The sequence below is a fragment of the Lathyrus oleraceus genome, chromosome 5 (genome assembly GCF_024323335.1).
Source record: "Lathyrus oleraceus cultivar Zhongwan6 chromosome 5, CAAS_Psat_ZW6_1.0, whole genome shotgun sequence".
Taxonomy (NCBI): Eukaryota; Viridiplantae; Streptophyta; class Magnoliopsida; order Fabales; family Fabaceae; genus Lathyrus; species Lathyrus oleraceus.
Window position 1 is genome coordinate 139,436,957 of NC_066583.1, and position 18,121 is coordinate 139,455,077.

At 40.6% G+C, this 18,121-nt stretch overlaps 1 pseudogene; it reads right to left on the bottom strand.

Annotated features, from left to right (window-relative positions):
* Nucleotides 1–491: 491 nt before the first annotated feature.
* Nucleotides 492–18,121, bottom strand: part of LOC127079279 (protein FAR1-RELATED SEQUENCE 9-like) — a 43,845-nt pseudogene continuing 26,215 nt past the window's right edge.

Sequence of the window (18,121 nt, forward strand, 5' to 3'; positions counted from 1 at the left end):
CAGAGTCACCATCATTTTTAACCTGAAAAGATGTTTCTGATTTAAGGGGAATGAGTCTAATCCAAGAAAGCAATCCTCTCAAGAGCCTTTCACGAAGACCAACAGGTGACAAAATCCCTTCATATCGAGTTACTGCCCTTTGAGCTGCCAGCCAAATAGGGAGTTCTTCATGTGGTACTTTGGTTCACACCTATTTGCTCATCCAAAGCATTGCTATTGTGGAGCAGTGACTTTTTAAATACTGACAGTTCCTTTAGCCAAAGCCTAAATCTTTCTGTCCAACTGTGCATTTCATGTTTCTGACTGAAATTTTCATAAAGCTCGTTGATCCTGGTGGCAAGTTTTGCAAGTGATTTTGATGTAAGAGAGAAGATTGTTTCTAGAAGCTTGGACTGATGTTGTACTGCTTTTCCTTTGCCATTTGCAGGTTTTACTTGGAATGTGTGTGGAGTATTATCATTGCAAACTCGTAGTGGTATGGTTCTGCAGTATCATTGCTCTAGGCCATTTGCAACACGATGTGTTTGGACTGATTCAGCACCTTCTTCCACATACTTGATTGCTTCTTGGCGCAAACTGTTGTAACGTACTGTCATAGAGTCACGAGAACTACAAGGCAGTTGAGATGCACGTTCATCTAACAGGACACCAGTTTTGGCATTCCTTGTCCAGCGTTTCAACACATAACAAGGCGGAAGTGTAAGAACATTTTTAGCTCTAAAGACTGCTAATACGTGCCGGCAAATGATTCCTGAATATTCAAACATCTGATAGTTGCAACCAGCTTTCATCTCAGAAGAATTAAAAGTGACAGTGTGAGATGTTTGGTTTTCCCCAAATTTGGCAACCCGGTAAGTGGTGATAGTTCCCGCATCATCGATTTTGGTAGCAGAATTCGCCATTGTCTCTACTAACTCGTCTTGGAATTTGATGAATATCTTTCTGGTATTTGCAGCTTGCTTTTCCATAGGAGAGGGTGTTTTTTAAAACTGGGCTAGTATGGGTAGTTTCAAAATCTGCTTTCAGTTCTCTTTCATGCCAAGTTGATACAGCCTTCTCATATTGTCTAACCAACAACTGTAATGTGGTGGATGCATTGACATGTCCGTCAAAGAAAAAGTTCAAACATTCATTTCCAGCATTTAAAGATGTTTGTCCAAAAAATGTGTCGCGCAGGTAGACAGGGACCCAAAGGTGTCGTGCATTGTAAATTGAGTGAAGCCATTGATTATCCACGACACAATATCCATCCAATAGGGAACGCCAACAAGACTCAAACTCATAAATGGTCTCGGTGTCGTGAACACATTTCATGAACTCAGTTTCAAACGTTGGATGTGATTGACATAAATGAGGCAATTTGGGTGTATGTATTTGTATGGTTTATATATGAAATGGAAAGTTTCGAAATTGGTTCAAACAATGGTTTTTGTATTGAAGTGAAATGGTTTATGTAGATATGTATGTTGCATTTTGGTTCATGGTTATGTAATGGCCTAGATATGAATGTATGGTCGGATATGATTTTGAATGTATGGTATTAATGAATGAATAAAAATTTGGTTGAAATTTGATTTGATTTGAATTTGGTTGAAACTTGATTTGATTTGAATTTGGTTAAATGGTATGTAATTTTGAAATATAATGAATTTGTGATTGTAATTTGAACTTGGTTGAAGTGTTTGTAAAAATGTAATAAAAATGGTTGTAACTTGGTTTATGGAAATGGATATTTGGTTATAAAAATGGATATGTATTCTAGAAATAATCCAAGACTAATCTAAATGTTAATTTAAAATCAAAAAAACCAATAAAACCAATTGAAATCAAATTAATCTATAATTTGTTAAAATTACTTTGATATCAATTCTAACATCTATTTGGAAATTAAAATCAAATAGAGTTTGAATCATTAGTAAAAACACAATTAAGATTAAATTGAAATTTGGAATTAGACTTAATTTGAAATTAAAATCAAATTGAAAATTAAAAAGTCAAATAATTAGAATCCATTTATAATCAAAAAAAGCACCATGATCAAAAAGCCTAGATAATGACCAATGTTTATCAAAAATATGGATTTGGGAATGGACGGTTGCCTTTGGTCATGAATGTATGCAAATGAACTTTAGGCCACGTGCCAAATAAAAAATGAAAAAATGAAAAAATTCAGGACCAAAATCGGGGTATGACAGTTGCCCTTATTTAAGTATCTTCAACTAGAGAATATGAAGCAGGACACTCTTCATATGATCATGGTGGGAGATAGTTAAATACTAAGAAGACCCGGATTTTGATCCTGAATCCCTAGGACATGATATGATATGATATGCATGGATGCATGATTCTTTTTTTTTGTAATTTTTATCTGCTAGGGATATGGTGGACCCTTAACAGGAGGTGCTACTAGACAGACCAACCTGTGGGGAATGCTGATGGTCCACAGGGAGACAGACAAATGGTAAAAAACAAATTTGCTAGGGAAGACAAATCCTGCTGGCGAATCAGACACACACTAGGGAGTACTCAAAGTGAAATTTGATAAATGATACTTAGAACACAAGAGATTTCGGTAGTAAGTTCATATATGACTTACTAAACCCGAATAAGGAAAAGAAAAAATGCTACAACAGGTTCATATATGATCTGGCAATACTGGAATAAAACACAAAAACAGGTTCATATATGACCTGACAATGCTGGGGAATATCAAGAAGTTCTGACAGCAGGTTCATATATGACCTAACAAACTCAGAAAAATTCAAGAAGAGTGTATCAACAGGTTCATATATGACCTGGTAATACTGGAATGAAAGCTCAACAGCAGGTTCATATATGACCTGACAACATTGAAACAATTATAGAGAAAGACTCTTCAGAACAGGTTCATATCTGACCTGATACTGGAATAAAGCTCAACAATAGGTTCATATATGACCTGACAAAGGAATAAAGTTCAATAACAGGTTCATGTATGACCTGAATAACACTGAACAACAGGTTCATATATGACCTGACACTGCAATAAAGTTCGACAACGGGTTCATATATGACCTGACACTGGGATAAAGCTCAACAACAGGTTCATATATGACCTGACAAAGGAATAAAGTTCAATAACAGGTTCATGTATGACCTGAATAGCACTGAACAACAGGTTCATATATGAACTGACACTGCAATAAAGTTCAACAACAGGTTCATATATGACTTGAATAACACTGAACAAACAGGTTCATATATGACCTGATAATGGAATAAAGTTCAACAACATGTTCATATATGACCTGAATGGCTTGAACAACAGGTTCATATATGACCTGATAATGGAATAAAGTTCAACAACAATTGGACTTGAAAATGACTGCGAAAACCGGATGTTGGTTCAAGGATACCAAAGACAAACTGGAATTAGAGGTCAAAGGACATAGGATCAACAACAAGACCTAGGTCAATGCACAATGAGCACGAAGTACATTTCGGCTATGCATGATTTGAATGCATGATATATGAATGATCATGATTATGAGAATGCTGACACTTGGCAGACTGGGAGTTTGTAGGGACTGTTTACAGAGATTCTGATTCCTCAACACCAATAACTCATACCCGTACAATTAACAGGCGCGTCCAGAGGAGAATCTATCATGATTGACAGTTATAAATAACCAAAGGTCCATCCTTCTAGAGGATTAATAAGTTATATTCCATGGGGACTTTTGTTGGTGATCCAGGAATATTTATGCAACCTTGAGGCTTTTGGGGAAACAAATGATTTTCCTTTGATTTTCACATATATCAAAGTAATTTTGTTCTTTTTACTAAATTTCAAATTCTTTTTCAAGTTTCAAAATTTCATTATTAACAAATAAATGACACTTTGCATAACAAAGAAAAGCGTAGATGAACACAACTAACAATAATTGGGAAAACTTGTATTTTATTCAAGAATGGTAGCACACAAATGGCGTAGCTCCATAGAGTGTTACAATTTTTTGGAAAATGGCAATAAGGAAAGGTTTACGTTGAATTCAGTGACCACTAACATCCCTACTAGATATGATTTCCCCAAAACCTTGCTTCTAAGGGGAGTGACTGGATTGATCTTCTGCCTCAGATTCTTCGGTGTTAATCAGTAACAACTGATGCAATTTATGCCTTGTGCCCCTAACTTTTTCCTGGATCGCCCTTTCGGGTTTTCAATCCACCGGGACGCTCCTTTTTGCCTAAGTCGCCTTTTCAAGTTTTCAACTTAGCAAGCTACCATTTCTTTTATTCATCCCTAACTTTTGCCTGGACCGCCCTTTGGGGTTTTCAGTCCACCAGGATACCCTTTTTTTTGCCTAAATCGCCCTTTCAGGTTTTCGATTTAGCGGGTTTTTATTAGGCATAGTATTTTTTTAACTGCATCAGAGTTCACAGGGTGTGAGAGCTCTTCATCATCCATAGTTGTGAGAATCAAGGCACCTCCGGAGAAGGCTTTCTTCATAACATATGGGCCTTCATAATTGGGAGTCCACTTCCCACGTGAGTCCTTGTGTATTGGCAAGGTCTTCTTAAGCACAAGGTCTCCTTCTCTGAATTCCCGAACACGTACTTTCTTGTCAAAATCCCTTTTGAGTCGTTTCTGGTATAATTGTCCATGGCACAAAGAAGTCATTCGCTTCTCATCTATGAGGTTTAACTGATCAAATCTATTTTGAATCCACTCAGCCTCTTCTAGCTTGGTCTCCATCAAGATTCTCATTGAAGGTATCTCCACTTCAATTGGGAGAACTGCTTCCATCCCATATACCAAAGAGAATGGGGTTGCCCCTGTTGAAGTGCGGACGGAAGTCCGGTATCCATGCAGTGCAAAGGGTAGCATTTCGTGCCAATCTTTATAGGTTTTTACCATTTTCTGCAGGATCTTTTTGATGTTTTTATTAGCGGCTTCAACAGCGCCATTCATCTTCGGACGATATGGTGAAGAGTTATGGTGCTCAATCTTGAAGCTCTCGCATAATTCTTTCATGGTCTTATTGTTCAGATTCATCCCATTATCTGTGATGATCCGGCTTGGAATTCCATAACGGCAAATGATCTCTTTCTTGAGGAACCGTGCAACCACCTGTTTTGTCACATTAGCGTAAGAGCCGGCTTCTACGCATTTGGTAAAGTAATCAATGGCAACTAGGATGAAGCGGTGACCATTGGAAGCTTTAAGCTCGATGGCGCCAATCATGTCGATGCCCCACATTGAGAAAGGCCAAGGTGACGCCAAAACATTTAGTAGGGTCGGAGGCACGTGTACCTTGTCGGCATAAATTTGGCATTTATAACATTTTCTAGCATAATTGAAGCAGTCGGATTCCATGGTCAACCAGTAATAACCAGCTCTCAAAATCTTCTTGGCCATGGCATGCCCATTGGCATGAGTTCCAAAGGATCCTTCATGAATCTCCTTGATCAATAGGTCTGTTTCACGTCTACCCACGCATCTGAGCAGAATCATGTCGTGATTTCTCTTGTACAACACACCATTGCTTAAAAAGAATTTAGATGCTAACTTCCTCAATGTTTTCTTGTCAAGGGTTGTTGCATCTGTTGGATATTCTTGATTTTGCAAAAAGCATTTGATGTCGTGAAACCAGGGCTTACCATCGACTTCCTCTTCAACCGATTGGCAGTAGGCAGGCTCAACTTTCCGCTCGATTTGAATGAGAGGTGCTTCATTATGGAATCTAACTTGGTACATTGAAGCCAACATAGCTAAAGCATCAGCAATTTGATTCTCAGTTCTCGGGATATGATGGAAAGTGATTTCGTCAAAGTATTTTATTAGTTCCATGACATAGGCAGGATATGGGATCAACTTTGCATCACGGGTTTCCCATTCGCCCTTTACTTGGTATATCACCAAGGCTGAGTCTCCACATACTTCGAGGATTTTGATTCGGAGGTCAATTGCTGCTTCAATGCCTAAGATGCACGTCTCATATTCTGCTATATTATTTGTGCAATCAAAACACAACCTTGCTGTGAAAGGAGTGTATCCATCATTCGGATTTAATAGAACAGCTTCTACGCCATGCCCCATGTAATTGGAGGAACCATTGAACATGAGCTTCCACCGAGATCCGGGTTCAGGTCCTTCATCAAGTCCTGGGATTTCACAATCTTTCACTACCATAATGTCTTCATCAGGGAAGTCAAACTTCAACGGCTGATAATCTTCAACGGGCTGGTTTGCCAAGTAATCAGACAACACGTTTCCTTTGATGGCTTTCTGAGATACATATTGGATGTCATACTCAGATAGTAACATCTGCCAACGGGCGAGTCTGTAGCACCTCAAATTTGCACCTATCATTATACATACCATTTCATATTAAGTCATAGCATATCATTGGTACATTGCATAGCATTTGCATAGTCCACAGTTGCCTCAAGAGCAAGCAAGCCAGAATTAGGTCAAACTGATCAGGAGATCAGTCCATCAATCAAGCAAAGGTATTTCTCAAGGAATCAGAGCCCTAGGGTTTGTCCAACAAGTTCACATGCCTTGGGGGTCTTTTTGAAGTGTTCAAGTCAAGGGTGGAAGGCTCAGAGGTCAGCAGTCAATGCATAGCCAGGCAAAAACCCTAGAAAGTCAACAATCAGTCAAAGCAGTGGATGGTGGCCATTCTTGTGGAATTTGGGCACCATGATCAATAATCAAGAGTTCACACAACTTGGTACATCATTTGAAGTCAAGGTCTCAAGGAATTAGGGTTTGGAGTTCATCAGAAGTGCACAGTCAGTCCAAAACCCTAGAAAAGTCAAAGTTGGTCAACTGTGGTTGATTCTTTGGTTCTGATGGATGGAAATGGTTTGAAGGAGCTTATTCATGTCCTAATAGGCCTCATGTGTCATGGCAATCAACATCATGGAAGAATTTGAAGCCAATCAGAAAATTTCCAGAAATAGAAAGTGGACCTGTAATTTCAACTGCCAAAAATAGAAACTTCTTGATCCTCAACTTGCATCATGATACAAGCTTCAAATGAGTTTTTGCCCAACATGAAAGTTGAAGGTCTTGTTCTCCCATTTTCAAAAAGTCCAAGAACTCTCAAATCCCATGTGTGGTTGTCAAGATATGATCAAATCATTTTCACCAATTTTTGAACTTCACAGAGCCATATCTCTCAAACCATAAGGCCAAATTTGGTGGGGTTTTTTCCTACAAACCACATTTTTCATCCTCTTTCCAAAAATATAAATTTCATGCACCAAAACCCTACCAATCAAAATGGCATTTTTGGACCTATTTCATTAAAAAATCAAGTTTGACCAACCATTGACTTTTTGATTTAAACACTTTTTCTCATTTTTGCCAATTGGGAAATGTTTTAAATCATTTTTGAAACTTGCCTCAAGCCTTAAATCATGTTCATATCACCATTACACTACCATTTTGGACAAAAATGCAAGCTTGGCAATTTGTGCATTTGGCTTCATATAAGTAAATCAAGTACAGCATGCATAAGCAGACCACAAACAGCAATTTGAATGGTCCTTCTGCAGCATTTCACAAGCCCACTCGACCAACTTTCACACCTCCACTTCATTTGTACATAATTAGCAAATGTGCAATAAGCTTCATTTAAGTAAAAGCAAGGTACAGCCTTTCATGTACAACACAAAACAGCAATTGGAATAGTCTGTATGCAGCCTGTACCAGGCCCAGCTCGTGCACACACACCTCCACTTCCACTTGACCAAACATTAGCATTTTTTACATTTTTGTTCATTAAGTTAAAATGGGATTAACACTTGGTTAACAAAGACTAAACATCATATATAAAGTGTTTTGCTGACAACTCACAACCCTAACACACAGCAGCCACACGCAGAAAAACTCCATTCTCTCCTTCTTGCAATTTGGCATATTGAGATTTTCTGCTCAAAACAACAAAAACCCTTGAACAAACCTTCATTGTTTCTTCATCTAGACATACTTCTGAGCTCATTTTCACCATCAAACCCTGCTGGAACTCCATCCTCGAGCTCTGTTTTCCTCAACCCCTTCCAATGGCAGATGGTTATTTGTTTGTTTCCAAGCATCCTTGAGTCAATAGAACTTCACCATCCAACATCTCCAAGCATAAGGGCCACCTGTTTCGAGCTTTGAAGGCCAAGGAAGCACTGCACCATCACTGAACTTCATTTGTGGTAAAATTTCGATTCACACATTTTTCCAAATGATGCTGCGTTTTAGATAGTTCTCATCTTGCTAATTCCAACAAACTAAAGCATGCTTAAAATGGTAGTGTCATGGCCAAGAAATCGGGATTTCATTTTGTGTGTTCAAACATATTTCTGCTCGATTTACCTTGCTGGCATGGATTTAATGAAATGTGATACCACATTCTTTTTGTTTGATGTATGATGATGTTATTAGCATATTTAATTTTGATTTCTGGGCACATTAATTTTTCGAGCTCATGATGATGTTGAGTTTGATGCCTGCTGCTGTTTTAAACCATTTTAACCTGCCCAGAAAATGCACTTGTTTAGTGATTGGTTTATTGTTGTGTGGATGGTGCATGAACATTGTTGTTCCATTACCTGGCTGTTTGCGTAATGTTGCTTGAGATTGGTCTTTCCATGATGATGAATGTATACATGCGTGCTGTTGTTTGGTTGCAGTAGGAACATTACCAATACCTTGCTGTTGTTTGTTTTGTTTGGTCGAATGATGATGATGATGATGAATGCATGCTGCTATTGCTGAACCCTGCTGCTGTTAAACCTTAAACTGTCCAGTAATTTTTCATGTTGTTTGTCTGTTGGTGCTTGAATGTTGTTTTAATGTTGATAATAACACAATGAACAAATGCCCTGCTATTAAACTTTAAGCTGCACAGAATTTTCCATGAGTCGTGTTTGAGTTTTTGTTTGTGTAATGTTGCATGAACATTGCTAAATACCTTGCTGTTTGCCATGTTTTGTTGAATTTCGACTGGTGATAGCATGTGGATGATGAATGCTGCTGTTGTTTAAACCAAATACTTTGTCCATAATTATGCTATGCTGTTGTATGCTTGGTCGAGTTTTGTTCATGATGATTGCTTAAAGAACCATGTTGTGCTAAAACCCCAAGTTTCTAAAACCCTAGCAGCATTTTTCCAGAAAAACAAATGTGATTGGCTGTTGTTGTTGTTTGGCTGCGTGTGGTACTGTTCCATTGAGGAACTACCAATAACAACATTTCATTTGGTCTGCATGAAACGCAGAGTTTAGTTTAATGAAAGGGATATTTACTCAAATGCCATCGGTTGACCTTGTTTGACCATATGCCATGCTATGTGTTTCATACTTTGTTCAATTATTCATCCAACTTCAACAATTCATTTTTAATTCATTTTAACTCCAAAAATTGTGGGAATTTTTGCATTAAACTCATGAAAATGTCTAGTATTTGATTGTGATTTTTAATTAATTTTCCATTGGCTGGATTTTAACTGATAATTATTTTCTTGACACGTATGCATAAATGATACATTGAGCCATTCCTTTTGTGAAATTGTCATGATGCATCCAATGAGCCTGAAATTTTTTGTGGTGAAACTAGACACATTGACCTTCATCTCCATATAAAGTTTGTGCATTTATCATTTGTGGATTGAGAGTTATGATTTTCTGAAGTTATGTGTTACATTTGGTGCTATACCATGATCATGCATTTTCCCAATTTTTGTTCACATGCTTCCTTACATCCAATTGACCCCAAATTTTGTGTGAATCATCTCTCACATGTCTAGTTTGTGTATGAAGTTTCTTGGAATTAATCTTGCTGTTTTCCATTTGATTGAGAATTTTCTTCCATGCTTTGTCATTTGTTGACTTTTTGTGCTACATGTTGCCAAATCTTTTGTGAAATTCTCAAATCTTATTGTATGATCATGAAATTTCATATGTGATAACTAGACACCTTGAGCTTTGCATTGGTGTTAATCTCATTCATTTCTCTTCTGTTTTCAAATTGATATGATTTTTTGAAGTTGACCTATGCTTGTTGACTTTCACCATGCTTACTTGAATTTGGTTTGACTTCATGATTTTACTTGACTGCCTTCCTCTCATCCAAATGCCATGAAATTTTACATGTATACTATGCTAGATGTTAGGATTGAGTGTGATTTATTTCATGATTTTTGAAATTGATTGGGTTGACTTTTGAATGAGATCTTGCTGTTGACCTTTTGCATGTTTCCTTTGCTATGCTTTGCATCCTTTTGCATATGAAATGCCAGTGATGCATGATATAATTATGAATCCAATTGAGAATGCTTCTTGAATGTTTAGACTTGGCTTGGGTTGACTTTTCCTTGCTGCCTTGATTTTTTCTTTCATCTTTGACCCTAGGCTAGTCCTAGTGGTCTTCTAAGCTTATGTTGAGTTCATCTGTTTCAGGTTAAGCACCAATGCCTTGAGGATCATTCAAATGTGTTTTAGTTTGATTGTTTAATGTGCTAACCTTTGTTTTGTAGGTGACTCATATGCTTGAGTCTTTGTGCCTTGCACAATTGATCCCTCTGTGGTTGACTTTTGTTTATCCATTTGCCTTTGATTTTGACTGTTGAACTGTTTGCTAATAAGTTTGACTTTTTCAGGTACTTTAGTTGCCCAAGTTCTTTGAACTTGCTTGCTTTGCTATTTAGCATTTGCTTTGAGGTATAAACATTTCTTCTTCATGTAGTCTGGAGACCCGGTCTGTTATTTGACCGGGCAAACTGTCTGAAGTCCTCCTTAAGAGGCAATGCCTGTGTTTGTTTAAAATTGTCCCAAGCAGGAAAAGTCCTTCAAGTAAGGCAATTGGTGGAAGGTAGGGATAAGCAATCTATCCCCCACTATTCAGTGTGTCCTCTCCTTGCTCCCATCACATGGTTGAAGCATTGAGATAAAAACCCAAGATCTAATCGAGTCAATAATGGGGAAAGAGTTCCATCTTTCTGAACTCCCCCACTTTCTATTATTTGATGCTCTCCCTGATCAGGGATAGAAGCAATGAGGCACACCCCTCATCTCCTATTCATCTGCTTCACCTTAGCCTCTCAATGGCAAGGTTAAGAGCGACCTTTACCCATTACAGTGGACTTTCATAGTCAAACCCTCTTGTGTGAGCCCCCCTTGTTTGGCTATAGAGTGTGCTGTTTGATTCTCATTGATTGTTTGATTGCTTCATATGTACTTGCTTGCCTATATGTTATGCATTTATCATCATCAATTGCCATTAATGCATGAGCATCTCTTTTGTCTGTTTGACATCATTATTGTTGTTTACCCATTGAGGACAATTGTAAGTCCCACAAGTTGGCATTTGTTCCTATGATATGGAAGTGAGTATAAGACCATCACATTGGCCACTCATCTTATCTTTGCTTGATTTGTTTGTATGTGAGGATACAATTGTAAGTCCCACGAGTTGGCATTTGTTTTCCTAGGATCATACTGTGTATGTCAGAGTAAGTCCCACAAGTTGGCATCTGACATCTACTGTTTTATTTTATCTGTTTATGAGAGGATGCAATTGTAAGACCCACGAGTTGGCATTTGCTTTCCTATGATCATGTGTGGAGTTAACCTAAGTCCCACAAGCTGGCAGTTGATTTCCATTTTTCTTCATTGTTTTCTTTTTGAGGAGATTAGTGTAAGACCATTGAGTGGCCTCTGATATCCATGTCTGTTTTAGGAGATTGGTGTAAATCCAGCTATTGGTATCCGATATTCGCTTTTGTTTGTGAGATTGGAGTAAGACCATTGAGTGGCATCCAGTATCATTTGTTTGTTTATTTCATCATTACTTACTTTCCATTCCAAAGGACACCCTTGAATCATCCTCTATATGATCTCAAGAAGTGAACCTCCTGAGAAGCTTTACTTTCCATCCTCACTCATTCATCCTCATTGTGTCCTAGAACCTTTTCACACTTTGATCTTAAACTTGACTTAGACATTGTGCAAACATCTTCATGTTTTTCAAACTAAAAACCTGGACTCAAGTCCTTGACTTTTTTTTCAAACTTCATTTCATAATACTTCTCTGAATCAATCCTAATCATACTCTGACTCCATTTTCATAATCCTAATCAATTAATTTCACTCATTCCCTTGTTTTGGCCATGTCCATTAATCTTTTCATGCATTAGCCGTAGGTTTCAATTATCATTGTGGTTGATGTAAACCTCACCTTATCTTTAGTGAGTCGACAGTAAGACTTCCGTACTGAAAACAGGGTTAACCCCTCTCGTACGTCGAAGCTATCCTCGCATGGTGGATGTTGGTTTTGGTCGAGTGTTCTCCCATTGATAATGAAAAGCCTCAGTGCTATTGTTTAAAATTGAATCCAACTCACTTTTGGAAATCTTTTAGCCGAACTACGGCGTTTTGATCCTTACCTTTGATGGAAGGTACGTAGGCAGCGGGTTCATCCGCTCAAACCCAATAAAACTTGTACATTCTTTTCTCACCATCTCACTCATGTTTGCACAATGCATATGTCATAACAAATAACAATTTATCATAACAAGTGTGAAAAGGGCTCCCTAGGAGTACCTAGGACGTAGTGGGTGCCTAACACCTTCCCATTGCGTAACTTACCCCTTACCTGGAATCTCTGATCTTTTATTAGTTTTCTACGTGTAAAACTTCTTAGGCTTTTGTTCGCTTTTTAGCCAGTCCTTTGGATAAATAAAAGTGCGGTGGCGACTCGAAAATTCATTGTATGCTTTGCTTATGGTTTAATCGATAAATCATATGGCGACGAATACACCGCTACAGAAAAGTGGCGACTCCACTGGGGACATCTAGTTTCCTTGGCGGTAGTGCCTACTTTTCACCTTTGTTGTGCCATATTGTTATTTGTTATTCGACTTATTCTTGTATAATTTGGGATCACTGTATTGATTGTAATGCGTGAATTGCTTGATATACATTGCTGATTGCTTTGGTGATCTGTGAGATGAGTTCTGTACCCGAACTCGAGTGCACTCTAGGATAGGAGAATGGCATAGTCTTGTTGACTGGTGTGGAGTATTCCTTAGCCAGTTGACTTGCGAGACCATTCACTTGGTGGAGGTCATGTTGAACTAATAATGTCACACAAGTTATTTGTGGTTAGGCATTATTCTTTCAATCATGCGCCGCAGAAGCCAAGGACCTTAGTTTACCAAACCCATCTTGGCCTATTTTTAGGACCATAGTGCGGAGGTCGTTCAGATGTCAGTTCTGATACGATTGTCACGCGATACTACACTCATAAGAGTTCCTCTTGAGAATATTCTTGGAATACGAGTATTCGTTCCTCCGATAATATTCGAAAGATGGAACGATGATTATGGGAACCTCTGATAGAACATGTTTGGCAGGTTTAAACCCTAGTGCACTCCCTTTGGGTGGTTCTTAACCGAGACTCCATGCTCGTGACTCTCAACAAACCCGTGATTCGTGGTTGAGTCGTTCAAACATCGTTAATATCAATGGATCCCGGATCAGGTGCAAAACCTAAAATCCACCAAAGCGGCTGGTTGATATTAAGGATGTTAGAGCCGGTTCATGTACCGTTAATATCAATGGAACTTGGGTATCGATCAGGTGAAAACCTACATCCACCAAAATGGATGATTGATATTAGGGGTACATAGAGCTTTCCCACGACCTTTGTTTGGTGTGCCTTGCTTGATCCTCGAGTGTGTTTGTTGCATTCATGCATTCATGCATTCATCCGCATACATGTCATCATCAGAAAAAAAAGAAGATGTTCAAGGAACTTAAAGGGTTTATTTGCAAAATTTTCAGACCATGGAAAGACCAAAAAGGCATACAAAGAAATACAGCTTCAAGCAGCCTGACGTAAAAGAGTTAAGGAATCTGACATCATATGTATTAGATCCCTTGGGTTTCAAAGCTCGCTATGGGAAGCTTCTGCCTCTGCTCACCACTCAGGTTGACGAAGGGTTGATGAGCACTCTTGCTCAGTTCTATGATCCGCTCTACCATTGCTTCTTATTTCCGGACTTCCAGCTACTGCCGACTTTGGAAGAGTACTCTCACCTCATTGGGATTCCTATTCTGGATCAAGTGCCGTTCAGTGGCCTAGAGAGTATTCTATCTGCTCGAGAGATTTCCAGCTTGTTGCACATAGATGAAGACCTGATTAGAGCTAATCTGACTACCAAAGGCGGAATTCAAGGTTTTCCTTCCGAGTTCCTCATTGCCCAAGCTACCTTTTATGGGAAGGCCATGAGTGAGGACGCCTTTGAGGCTCTGTTTGTGCTGCTTATCTATGGGTTGGTGCTGTTTCCCAACTTCGACAAGTTCGTGGACATGAACGCCATTAGGATCTTTTCAGTCCTTAATCCAGTTCCGACTTTGTTGGGTGATGCTTATTTCTCCATGCACTTGAGGAATATGAAGAATGGAGGAGTCATTGTCTGTTGTTTACCCCTGCTGTACAAGTGGTTTATTTCGCACTTGCCGCAGACAGTCGCTTTCAAGGAGAACAAGGGATGTCTACGGTGGTCTCAGAGACTCATGTCTCTCACCAATGATGATATCACCTGGTATGATCGCGTGTACGATACCGTTCAGATCATCGACTATTGTGGGGAATTCCCGAATGTGCCTCTTCTTGGCACATGTGGTGGGATTACCTACAATCCTATTCTTGCACGACGTCAGCTTGGGTTCCCCCTGAAAGATAAACCTAATAACATCCTGTTAGAAGGTGCGTTTTTCCAGGAGGGTAAAGATCCCCAAGGCCTGAAAGCCAGATTTGTCCGTGCATGGCGCAGTATCCGTAAGAAGAGTAGGAATGAGTTGGGTCCGAAGAACTGCATTGCTTTGGAGCCCTATACCTCTTGGGTCAGACAGAGAGCTGCCACCTACCTGATGCCGTACGATCATCCAAGACCTACACCGTTGGATGTGGCTGGGCCTTCAACCCTCCCTACCCAACGTGTAGAGGAGTTGAGAGAGGAGGACCTTTCGCGTGCCTGGATCCGTGAGAGGGAGGAATTGCTGCAGCAGCTCAAGGAGAAGGATGCTATGATTGAATTTCTCGAGCACCGAGTGATTGACGATCCGAACGACACTTGGACTTCTCTGCTTCCTCAGTCATCCAAATTCTGGAAGAGGAAGTATGATCGACTTGCAAAAGAGAAAGCTGACATGGAGGCTGCCTATGAGAGTGAGATCAAGAAGTTGTGCACTTCCCGTCTTCCAGCATCCCGAGCTTCTAGGGATCCATAGGATGTCATTTACCTTTTCCCTTTGTAATGAATCAAAAATGCTGTATTTCTTTGTCTCAATATATTGAATGAAATATTTCCATGAGCAATTAAAATGTGTAAATATTCAAAATATTGCAAATAATACCCTAAGGGGTTCCTTGAAAACAAAACATTTGCACAAGCATTGCATGCATCATACTCATCTCATTTGCATAAATAGGTGTTCTCAGGCCGTCTTCTCACTTTGATTCCTGTGTCCAGACAGGATAGCTGACCAAAGGCCGCACCGCTACTCAACGAGGCTCAACCATCAACGCAACATGGATCAAGTACAAGCCGAGTTAGCTGAGATGAGGGCTAACATGGCCCAATTCATGCACATGATGCAAGGGGTCGCACAAGGTCAGGAAGAGCTTCGAGCAATGGTCCAGAGGCAAGAAGCTACATTGCCACCGCCCAACCAGCCTCTGCAAGAAGGAAACCCAGTTCCTGAGGTCCCTGCTGCCACTATTCCCGTCAACGACTATGCTGTAGGTGAAGAGTTGAGGGGTATCCGAGTCAACGGTCAACCGATTGCTCCAGATGCTGTTAGTCCCAGAGTCATCCATGCTCCGGTCCGTAACAGAATTCCAATTGTTGACAGACAAGAGGATTTGCTCACTATGCTCAGTGAAGACGACGATATCTTGGGCAGAAATGATGCGAGAGATCGCAAAGTAGAGGCCCTTGCTGAGAAGATCAGAGCAATGGAATGTCAAAACTCCCTCGGTTTTGACGTTACAAACATGGGATTGGTTGAAGGACTGAGAATCCCGCACAAATTCAAGGCGCCGTCATTTGACAAATACAACGGTACCTCCTGCCCTCGCACCCATGTGCAGGCATATTACCGAAAAATATCCGCATACACTGACGATGAGAAGATGTGGATGTATTTCTTCCAAGACAGCCTATCTGGGGCGTCTTTGGATTGGTATATGGAGTTAAAGCGGGATTCCATTCGGTGCTGGAGAGACCTGGGTGAGGCGTTCCTCAGGCAGTATAAGCACAACATGGACATGGCTCCAACCAGGACTCAGCTGCAGAGTCTCTGTCAGAAGAACAACGAGAGCTTCAAAGAGTACGCCCAGAGATGGCGCGAATTGGCTGCAAGAGTTCAACCCCCTATGCTGGAAAGGGAGTTGACTGATATGTTCATCAGTACTCTTCAGGGTGTTTATATGGACCGGATGGGAAGCTGCCCATTCGGAAGTTTTTCTGACGTCGTTATCTGCGGCGAAAGAACTGAGAGCCTGATCAAGGCTGGGAGGATTCATGATGCTGGTTCCTCATCTTCTTCTAAGAAACCCTTCTCTGGGGCACCTCGCCGTAGAGAAGGAGAAACCAATGCTGTACAGCACAGAGGGGGTGCGTACAGAGCCAACAACAACAGAGACCAGTATCGTCCAGTGGCTGCAGTGACTATTCCTGCACCTCAACCTCGTCCACAACAACAACAGAGAGTTCAACAACAACCGCAACAACAACAACAACAACAACCACGTCCGTATCAGCCCAGACAAAGAATGGCTGAGCGACGTTTTGATCCATTGCCGATGACGTACGCTGAATTATTACCCGAACTACTCCGGTTAGGGTTTGTTGAATTGCGTACCATGGCTACCCCAACAGTACTGCCTCCAGGCTACGACGCAAATGTCCGCTGTGACTTTCATTCTGGGGCACCAGGCCACCATACTGAAAGATGCCGGGTTTTGCAGCACAAGGTCCAGGATTTGATTGATTCCAAAGCAATCAACTTCTCTCCAGTTCCGAATGTGGTAAACAATCCTATGCCTCAACATGGCGGGCATAGGGTTAATAACATTGAAGATGGGGAAGCTGAAGACCTAATCGTAGATGTTGAAGATGTTCAGACGTCTCTGTTGGTCGTCAAGGGCCGATTGTTGAGGGGGGGTGTTGACCCAGGTTGTTCAGAAGATTGTGTGGGTTGTTCAGAATCTGCCAACGGTTGTGACCAGTTGAAGACTGGAATTCAGAGTTTGATGGACGAGGGCTGTTTGCAGTTCAGCCGTGCTATCAGAGATAATGGGGCAGTGTCTACTGTCACCATTTTTTATAAACCGGCTGAAGGAAGAGGGCGTGGGGCTGTTAGTGTACCCACCACCAGCAATACTCCGGTTACCATCCCAACTCCGGTAACCATCCGTGCACCAGTTACTATTGTGGCGTCCGGCAGAGGACAAGTTGAAAATAGTAGAGCTGTGCCATGGAGATATGACAACGCCTATCGCCGAGATAGAAGGGCTGGTAACCAGACAAGACCAGCTGTGCAAGCACCGGTTACGATCAGTGCTCCTGTGAGGATCCCTGCTGTTGCAAGTCCTGTAGTGGACAATGTTGGAGGACAGGGAGGCTTCACAAGGAGTGGACGACTGTTTGCTCCTCAGCCTTTGAGGGATGCTGCGGCTGAGTCATCTGCAAGGGCTAAGGGCAAACAAACAATGGTTGACGAAGAACCGGCTCAGAAGGAGGCTGAGGGTTCTTTCCAGAAAGATGTCGAGGAGTTTATGAAGATCATTAAGAAGAGTGATTACAAGATTGTTGATCAACTCAACCAGACTCCGTCGAAGATCTCGATACTCTCTTTGCTGATGTGTTCTGAGGCACATCGGGACGCCTTGCTGAAAATGTTGAATATGGCATATGTCCCGCAAGAGATATCGGTCAACCAGCTGGAAGGTGTACTAGCAAATGTGAGTACCAGGCATGGTGTAGGTTTCACTGACCTAGACTTGACGCCTGAGGGCCGTAGTCACAACAAAGCCTTGCACATCACTATGGAGTGCAAAGGTGCTGTACTATCT